The following is a 10,878-nucleotide window of genomic DNA, read 5'->3' on the forward strand; positions in this document are numbered from 1 at the left end:
AACCCTAAGGTGCCGGCTTGACTCATACTTTCATCCTTCCAAGACAGATAAAATGAGAACCAATTGGTACTTGGGCAATATTAATTGTTCAGTCTGTTTGCAAAGTGCTTTGCATTATTAGTGAGGGTAAAGCCATTAAATCATACAGATGCAAATTGTATAAGGATAAGGTGACTGGCCTGAGGCATTACTTGCACTAATGTATTATAGTCACATTTCAGGGCCCAACACTTTGTACCTGGTTGGCCTATTGATCTGAAGAGCTTTGAGCAGAAGGATCGAGTTGAGAATGAAGACTTTAAAAATACCCCTTTGCCCTCACGATTTTAATCCAGTTCTGATTTGGTAGAGTTACTACTAAGCATCATATGTTTCCATGCTTAGGGAAGGGGATGTCATGCACCCCCTTTTATCAGCTGACACCAGGCCAGGGGTTAAAACCGCCTGTAAAAGTGAAGAGAGTCTTGCTGATATTAGTATTATGTTAATGGTTGGTTGTAGAAGTATCGTGCCTTTTTTATTCCTTTCTGGAGGCATTGTACCTTCCACAGTGTGCAGGCATAACAGCAATCATTATAGTCTGGTTTAAGCGTGTGCCCCAACATCCGCATGAGAAAAGCAGATTTTTCCCAAGTACTGGTTTTGTGGTGGCGACATACAGAGGATGCACATGTGCACCGACTGTCACAGCTTGTGATTATACAAAGAGAATACAGAGGGGCTGCCCAGAGCTAAACCTGGGAGCAGGGGCAGAAACTGCAGAAAGGCCACATTTGAGCTGTTGATTTTAGGGAAACTTAGTTGGGAGTTAGGCACAAAGAAGAGACCAGGGCAATGCCATATGTCACTTATTGCACACAGAACTTTTGAAACATTTTTAAAAAATGCGCAGGCAGACTTTCCATCATTTTTCAAAGCGAAAGTACACGCATACTTTTTGTTTTGAAAATTCTTGGAGTATCGCATAGATCACCCCCACACAAAGTTACACCTGCTTCTGATACGGCGTAACTTGTGCATGTGCATTTACGCGCATACTTTTTAACCCCGCAAGCATCTGTGTAAATCCCAACTCCAACCCCATGAAAGCAGGAAAGTAAGCACGAAACTAAGTTCTGCGCATATTTTGCTCATGCAAAAGACCAGCAAATTTTCAGTGGGCCACTTACACACATTAATATGCATTTTATGCACCTAAACGGCTTTGAACGTTCAGGGGGCAGGGTTTTCAAAGAGATTCTCCATGAGCAAACATATCTACCCGTGGAGAAGACCATGTTGACAATTGCTCTCCCCCCTCCCCCACAGGGAAATGGGAGCGGCACTTTGGAGAGGCCCGGAGGGTCATGGCATGCACGGGGAGTTGTTTTTTTTTAACTCCTCGTGCGTATTTCCTGGCGGGGGCTTTGCACATGCTCACTGTATGGGTACACATGTAGGCCCGGGCCCCTGGCAAGGAAAGGATTTTCACAGGAAACTCGCTGCTGCCTTCACTGTCACTGCCACAGAGCTGGGGAAGAAGAGTGGGTTCTCCAGCCAGCTGCAGGGAGCCTTCCTCTCCTTAATATTTTACTGCCAAATTCTGGACAGCAATCGCTGATGCACCAGAAGGATTTTGTGTAGCAGTGAGTTTAAATTGTCCAGCAGATTTCAAATGATGGAGAATGATTGCACCAAGAGTTTTCATCTCCATCTCTGTTCTTTCTCCTCTATTTTGTTATCTTTTCATTCATTCGTGTTTTTCTTGAAACATTAGTGTTTATATTACAATGTCCTGTCATCTCTTGCTCCCTTACTATTTTCCTATCTCCCTTCCTCATTCCCTCCCCACAAAATGTCCATTCTCTCACCACAACCTTCTTGCCCTTTACCTCTGCTTTTGCAGTCTTCTGTTCCCCTGCACTACAGTGTTGTCAACCTCTCCCTAACCTTCTCTTTCCTTCTCTCCCCGTAGCCGTTTGTTCTTCCCTCTGCCATGCTTGCCCACAGCCTCTGCCTATTCCCTCCGTTACTGTAGCACTGTCCCCTGAAGCCTTTCTTCCTTCTCTCCATCACTCCTCCATCCTCCCACCACAGCCTCTCTCTTCCCATCATCATCATTTTCTCCCAGCAGCCTGTTTTCCTTCCCACCTCTCTCCCCTTGCAGCCCCTGCCCATTCCCTCCAGCACTGTCCACACAGCCTGGGGTGACGATGCAGGGCCTGGGGGGAGGTAGGAGGTCTTTGGCGGCTGAGGGATGTGCAACTTTTCCTCACCTGTGCCATCTACGACTGCATTTTCTCTCTCTCTCTCTCTCTCAGCAGATGAATCTGCAACAGAAAATTCTGGCATTGCAGTACTAGGGACTGTGCTTGTCAGCCCTAACATCTTTCTTGTCACTGATGAGCAAATGAGTTGGTTTTCATGTCCTTTCTTTGTGTTATTTATGAGTAAGCAGTGGAAATAAACCTTACATCTCACTGAAATACAGCACAGATTTTATTAATGCCATAGTCAGATGATATTTTGAGGTTTTGCTTTGTTTACAGCTAGTTTCAGTTTAGCCTCATGCATCCCTGCTTTGATTTGACTGTCATCATCCCAGTGATTCTGTGATGGTATAATCTGAAAGGCTAGCTTCTTTCTTCATCAAGACATTGATCACAACTGATAGGTCATCTATAGGCTGTTGAATCAATGCCTTCCAGCCACTGAGCTGTGCTGAGGGGGTTGAAAAACAGAGAACAGTATTCGGAATGTTGTCTGGACATTTATTGATGGCTCAAATTATTTATAGGGGGTGAGCCAGAATAAGAATTATTGAAAGATATCTTCAGATTTGAAGGAGATATCATCGTTGGATGATCCTATAAAATTTATCCCTGCCTGAGAAGGTTCCAGTTTTCTCCAAGATTAGCAAGGCTCCTAGAGACCTGCATTGTAGCCTAAATGCAGAATAGCAGATAAGGGTTTTCTTCTGATGGCATTCTAGATTTGTCAAGAGGATTTTGCCAAGTATTTCTCCACAATATTAGCTTTCTGCTTTATTGTTTTGTTGTTTTATAAGTTAGATCACTAAAGAGATATACACCCTCTGACTCCTGCACAAGTAACTCCTAGTGCTTGTTTACGTGCAGTGTGTATGTTTCCTGAGTGGAATGGATGTTGATCCACACAGTGATGGCGAGATGCACAATGGTTTGGCCTTTTCCTGGGGATTTGATACGGCAATTCCATTGTTGTAGAGAGGTGGAGTTACTTAAAGAAGGATTTTAAAACTATATTGGTATGGCTGGAAATAAGATCTGATCTTCATATTCTGCTGAAATCTAGGCTCGGACTATATCAGTATATATATATATACACACACTATATATATATATATATATATATATATATATATATATATAGATATATATATATATATATATATATATATATATATATATATAGATATATATATATATATATATATATATATAAACTTGATGAGGAAGCAGCAGTGTCCAATGAGGTGCACTCCCATGATCAGAAGTCATATGATCTGGTTTAATCATTTATTTTTTTTACCTAGTGTGAACAGATGACTCCGAGTGACTTATGACTAGGGATTTTCGTTTTCAGTGTTTATTTTCCCTGGGAATTTATCATAAAATTAACAGAAATTAATTCAGTGGAAAAAAATGTTTGTTATAATAAACCCTGATAAATTCCCAGGGAAAATAAAAACTAAACACAATGATCCCTACTTATGACAGACTAAGCTGGTCCTAGTTTTACCCCTTCTTTTATATGCATGGAAATGGAGAGGTAGTTCCTTCTGTTTGTCGGGAAATCAGAATTAACTCTCCATGCATGCAGTGTGGGCATAACCTGGGATCCATTTGATAATCCTATTACCATCAGTTTCAGTGTCAGGATCAGGCTGACACTGTGACATTGCAGTTGCTTCAACAGGTGGAGATTAACAATTCTTTTTGCTTGCCCTGAAATTTTCCAGTCTTTCAGCTACTTAGGTACAATGGAGCCCATGTTAAAAAAAGAATCTGCAGTATAGTACGAAGTTCAATGTACCAGGACAGAGAGGTTTTTCTATTAATCTGTGTCAGAAATGCATATTAAATGAGCGCTGGGCTCCACTGAAGCAGTTTGGAATGAAACGAGACAAGGAGCAGAGAAATATTCACTCTATAGAGAAACTCTCTTTATGGGGGAGTCACAGTATATCTCAGCTAAATCATACAATATCAAACGTTTACATATGGAACTTTTCCTATAGCATACAGATTTGAAATCAGTATTCCATAGATTGTACAAGCTCCTATATCTTACATGTGTTCCAAGCGTGACCGTTTTCATGTTTAATATAGTTTATGCTGATGAAGCCCTGTCATTACAAACACCATAAAACTAATATATGGGAAATATATGCTTTATCCCATGGGGCTTTTTTTTTTTTTTACCTTTGGTTAAGAAAAGTTAAATATGTTACAAACTGTGCAATGCCACGTGAAATGTAATGAGCAATAAGATGTTTCATGTGCAAAGACCTGTACAGTATAGTGTACATATATATATATTTATACTATATGCGTTAAATTCTTCTAATAAACATGACCTTTGAGCACCTCTGTGTACTTCTGTTTTTTTTTGCTTTAAAGGAAGGGAAAAAGATTAACACTTTAATTTGTTGATGCTTATGTCATAATGCTCCACTGCATAATCCAATGAAAAACAATGTTCCTTTGGATTAAAGATGACATCGCAGAGCTTTTCCTCTAGGAGCATAGAAGCCAGCAAAGTATTCTACTTCAGTTCATGGGTGGCTATGGCATCCCTTGAGGCAGCACATTGTCACACATTTGTTGAAGGCCCCCTTTGATCCGACTGACTCTTCTAAACTCAGATATCTGGTATGGAAGGTCATAATTATGCCAGCAATCACTTCAGCTTCTGTAACCCGTAAGCCTCTGACTGATCAGCCCTAGTTCAAATTGTGCAAAACCAAGAGGGTGCTATGCACTCCTTTTTATTTGTTTATTGATTTATATTTAGGGACCTTCTTTTTCAGTTTTTATTTTATTTTCCTTAGGACTTTCAGTGATATAACAAAAAAAAATCAGTGGAAAAATATTATAACAGTCATTTTTCCACTAATTATTTTTGTTAATAACATTGAAATTCCTAAGGAAAATTAAATAACTGAAAATGAAGGTCCCTAGTTATATTTTATATTTGATTACTCCTTTTACATCATTCAAACCCCAAAGCGGGTTTCAATAAAACCATTATAACTAACACCTTATACAAATCAAACAACATAAGTTACAATCCCAACAAAATATAAAAAATATAAACCCCCCCCAAACAAACCGACCCCTCTCCCTCACATACTCAAATGTTACACTAAAATCCCCAATAGTAAATATCCCCTACAGTTCCTCCCCTATAATACTCCAAATAAGCAATATGGAAACAGATAAAAAACCAGTATGAGGTAGAATGGCTCCAAGTCATAAATCCACACTCAAGAATAGCTCCTTTTCAGGCTAAAGATCTCTACTCTCGCAATGCTACCCAAAACTTGCTTGAACAATCAAGTCTTAATTTCTCATATAAAGTTCTTTCCAAATATGGTATTTCACTTTAACAAGCCATCCTTCTATTTTACCTCCTCCTCAAGTCTGCAGGACAGAAACTGCCATCCACTCATCAGATTCATTTGTCTGTGAAGCAGGCTTAAAACTCTTACAAATCCATACTACTTTTTGTTTCCTTTGATCCAGATAAATCTGACCTTCCTTTGAGTAGTAAACAGATTATTTCCAGTTGGCCGGCAGATTGCACCTCTGGTAGTTATGCCCTGGTAGACTTGAACCTGGAAAGGCTGCAATAACCATGTTAGTAACTGACCTCAGGGTGACCTCCAAGGATGAAAGTTTAAAAGTTGCAGTCTTGAGTTCAGGCCAAACCCTGTTGTCTAGCCACTACTTCTTGGAAATCTAAAGCAGTGGTATTCACTGCCAGTCCTCGAGGGCAACAAATGGGACACCATTTTCAGACTGGACCTGTTAGGCTGCTACACCTACCACTCTAGTGACTGCTACAATGCCTTTTAATATGTTGTTCCCCACCTTGGATGAATTCCTTATTCAAAAAAGGTAGATAATCCAAATAAATAAATGTTTATGATATCCCTAATGAATATATGTATGAGATAGATTTTGCATGCATGTTGCTTTAGTTGAAGGCAAATCTATCTTATCCATGTTCATTAGGGATATTCTGAAAACCTGACCCATATTCATCCCTCAAGGAATTCCAGTCACTACCACTGGTCTACAGTTTGGCTTGTTGGTACTCCAGGCATTGTTCCCCCACCCCTCTGGCCCATTTATATTGGTTTCCTGCAGGATTGTTCCTCTGTCTGTCTGTCGAAAAACAACTTCAATAACAAATAAGAAGCAATGGTGACCATGCAACAAAAAATCACCAAAACTGGAGTAAGGTCATATAACCCAAGACTATTTAAAGTGAAAAAATCAGCGAAGAATACACTAATGGTATCATAATCCCAATGTGTCACTGGGAAACTGACATCTCTAGCCCTAGAAAACAACTTCAGACATATCTGGAGAAGGGACCTCTATGTTCATGAAAGCTCATGGACTCCAGCAGGGGTAGGCAACTCCAGTCCTTGAGGACCATAAACAGGCTTGGTTTTCATAAATGCATCAAATATATTTTCATACACAGGAGGCAATGCGTACAAAGCTATCTCATGTATATTCATTGTGGGTATCCTGAAAACCATAATGAATGTACATTTGCAGCACTTGAGGACGGAATTGCCTACCCCTGGACTACAGCATCACTTTTATGAGTCCAGTAAAAGGTATCACAGCCTGTAAAAATTTCAGTTCTCTAAAAAACCAAAACAAAATCATAAAGCATGCATTTTAAAAATTGTTTTTTGATTCACTGAATGCTTTCTTGTGCACTGTTGGCAATATTTGAAGATATTTCTATTCTGATTGTGTAATCTGTTTGATTCTATTAGCGATGCTCATCTTTGGAGAAAGGTTAATTACCTATAATTGTTTTTTAAATATTAAATAAGTACAATATCCTTTTGGAAGTTGCTCGCAAAGTGATGCATATAGGGAAAAATAATCCTAATAATAGCTACACAATACTGGGTTTTGTATTAGGAATCACCACTCAGGATCTTGGTGTCATTGTGGACAATACATTGAAATCCTCAGCTCAGTATGCTGGGGTGGTCAAAAAAGCAAATATAATTTATTTATTTATTTAAAATCTTTTCTATACCGTCGCTAAGTTATATACCATCACAACGGTTTACATGTAGGCACATATTTAATGTAGGTAAAAGTGTACTATAGTACATTCTAACAGGTGCCGTCAAAGGTTCGGTTACAATATGTCATTAGACAAAATAATTTTTAGAGAAGTGGGTCATGACCGAGTGTTCTGAAAGTACTTTTACGTAAATTTATCATACATAGTGTTATCAATATGCTAGTTGTGATGTGGGGTTCATAGACTACTCTACTGTATTGTCCTAAGTACTGTGTGTCGGTGCTTATCTGCTTATTCCTGTATAATTTCTATTCTCCCGTCTCCTTGTAAAATGCCTGTTTAAAAAGCCATGTTTTTAAACTTTTCTTAAATGCCTTGAGATCACTTTGTAATCTGCTCTCTGGAGGCATTGTGTTCCAAATTGTGGGTCCTGCTAATGATAAGGCCCTTTCCCTCACTTTGGGTTAGTCTTGCTGTTTTAACTGAAGGGATGGTTAGGAGTGCTTTATTTGCTGATCGAACATTTCTGTGTGGGACGTGTACCCGTAATGCTGTGTGATCCAAAAAGGAATGGAGAATAAAACAGAAAATATCATATTGCCTCTGAATAAATCCAGAGAGACTGTACCTTGAGTAATGTGTGCAATTCTGGTCACTCCTAAAAAAAAAAAAAAAAAGACAGAGCAAAATGTTTAATAATTTCTGTTAATTTATCAAGTTGTTCTTTATGTGTGCTTAGGAAATGCAAATAAATAAAGAAGACAAAAGATATAGCGGAACCAAAAAAGGTGCAGAGGAGGGTGACAAAAATGATAAAGGAGCTAGAACGGCTCTCCAATGATTGGAGGCTAAACAGGTTGGTTTATAAAATCATAAGTAGGGTGGAACAGATAAATAGGGCATACTCTTTCAGATAGTGCAAGGCTTTGGGGACATTCGTTTAAACGCGACAGGTTTCAGATATAAAATAAATTAGAGAAAATATTTTTTACTCAAGCTGTGGAATTTTTTGCTGGATAGTCAAAGCATCTAGCACAGCTGAGTTTAAAAAGGATTTGGCAAGTTCCTGAAATAAAAATCCATAAACAATTATCAGCCAGGTAAAACTGGAGAAAGCAACCCCTTGTCCCTGGGAATGGGAAACTCGAAATGGATCTATTCTTTGGATCTGCTGAGTACTTCCTGGAAATCCATATTGGCTATTGTCAGAAACAAATCTTGGTCTGACTCAGCATAATACATCCGATGTTCATATGGCTGTTAAAAGGGAAAAGGCGCAGCTGGTTTTAAAGGCACTAGCACCACCTAATGGTGCATGAAGTTTCAGAACATTCCAGAGATTGGGACGAGCTCTTCTGGCTCTACGTATGGCTTCATCTGATCCATCATTGGAACTAGAATACTATCTTTAGAGAACAATGGTTACAGGTAAGTAGTTATTTGTGAGTTTATCCCAGCTGACTGCCACAGACAGCATAGATGCTGACTTCAGGAGCAAAAGCCAGGGAGGGAGTGAGAGAAAGCTATAGCACAGCATTTTCCTCATTACCTTTCATCCCTCACTTCCACCCCAGTGGAAAAATGTTAAAAATAAGTTTTGGCAATAGAGCTAATGAGGGTAGAGCTGAGCTACATGGCAGTTATCACAAATGATTTTTTGTTATTACAATGAATATTTTAAAATATTTTTACAAATATATACAGTTTTAAACTTTCAAGTGATATATTCTAATATTTAAATTGAAATGTTTTTGGTCTACCTTTGCTTTTATTCATTGATCTGTTCTCTGCTTTAATCTTGTCTTCTGAATTTCATTTTTCTGGTCCTTTTATCTTCTATGTGTGTTTTCTTCTTTCTTCATTTTAACTTCCCTTCTAACAATGTCACTGTTCTCCATTTTTTCCCTTCATCACCCCTCTTCCTTTCTCTCCTCTCCATTTGTCCCCATATCTCTAGTTTCTCATGCTCTCCATTCATCCTTTTTAATTTATTCAATATTCTTGTTTCCCACCTCTTGTCTGTCAACTCCATAACTCCCCCAAGCTCTCCATGACATTTTCTCTTCCTCCTCCTCTTCATCTCAAACTTCTCTCCTTCACCTCTTAGGAAGTAAACAGAATGAGACAATCTAAGAAAACTTGATGAGTGGACAAGTGATTGGAAGTTAAGATTCAATGCAAAAAAAAAAAAAAAAGCAAGATTATGCATTTAGGTTGCAGAAATCCAAGGGCTCAGTACACAGTGGGGGGTTAGATATTAACATGCACCAACCAAGAGAGGGACAATAGGATTAGCATAGTAACAAGGTAAGTGATGGCACATAAAGGCCAAATTGGTCCATCCACTCTGCCCAATTAAGATTCCTCTACTTTGGGTAGATGCACATAAAATTTCCAAATGCAACATAACTCTATCTCCCTTAAATGTTTTACCTAACTTTATCTATATTTTCAAATCTTTTCCCACCTCTGCTTTCCACGTTTGTCCCAATCGGGCCCAAAATCTGCCACAGTGGTGGTCTTCTCGCTAATAGGCTATTTCAGGCCTTGCCACCTCATGCCATGATTGTGTCTGATGAACACATCAAAACTCTGTGATGGTGGCCAGAGCCTTGAGGAATGCTAGGATGCATAGAGATAGGTATACATATGTAGCAACCCCCCTGTTTGTTCGGTTAGCATCAACCAGAAGGACTACGAGTCTGGGTCCAAATCTGAATGGGGAGAAAAACTATCTTCCTGGGCCCCTGGCATGATCAGTCAGTCCTGCAGACAAAGGCGCACACTCCAGCTGGATAATCCCCACTACATGCAAGAGTGGCCAATAGAAAAGCAAGGAAGCCAGAATTAGAAAATGGTTAGAAAGAAAAAAATCAAACCATTCAGCCAGTGCACTGGGTAAAAGAGGGAAAGAAAAGTCCAGGGTGGTATTCAAAATAACCAGTTTATTTTAACTTAAATAGGAAAATCAATAGATCTTCTTACTACTCTTTCTTCTCGTGCACCACCTTCCATATGAAAAATATCCATGTAGGGTAGGATAACAAGCAGGGGTGGCTCAAGGCAATCTGCAGCCTGAGGCGAACCCCCCCCCCCCCCAAGGCATGGTGCAGGTCAAATCACAGACAGAGCCTTTTTGGTGATTTGAAATGCTGGGGAAGGATGCGAGGGTCAGGATTCCCAGAGAAGTGGCAGATAGAGTGCTAGAGATATTCCAGGAAAAATCCTGCAAAAAAGAAAGATACTTGCAACCCATTTGGTATTAGGCCTATTATAAAGTGCGTTAGTGTTGCGCCCGTTGGTCGCAGATGGCTGCAACCGCTCTGTCTTACCTCTTTTATTCCTCTCTCCTCCTCCTTGGGCAAGATGGCTGCCTCCGGTGCCGAGTGCCAAGGGCCTCGGCATCTCCAAACGAGCATGGGCATTCCAGTCCGCTATGCTCACTCCCGTGGCCTCCTAGGGCGCGCGCGCGCGTTCACAACTCCTGCACTCAAATACACGTCAGGGCGGGAACCTCGGGGGTGTCCCCACAGCATGATGTCAGTACCTCCGGGTATATCCAGCCTCCACTTCCAA

This window comes from Rhinatrema bivittatum, chromosome 3 (genome assembly GCF_901001135.1).
Source record: "Rhinatrema bivittatum chromosome 3, aRhiBiv1.1, whole genome shotgun sequence".
NCBI classification, from domain to species: domain Eukaryota; kingdom Metazoa; phylum Chordata; class Amphibia; order Gymnophiona; family Rhinatrematidae; genus Rhinatrema; species Rhinatrema bivittatum.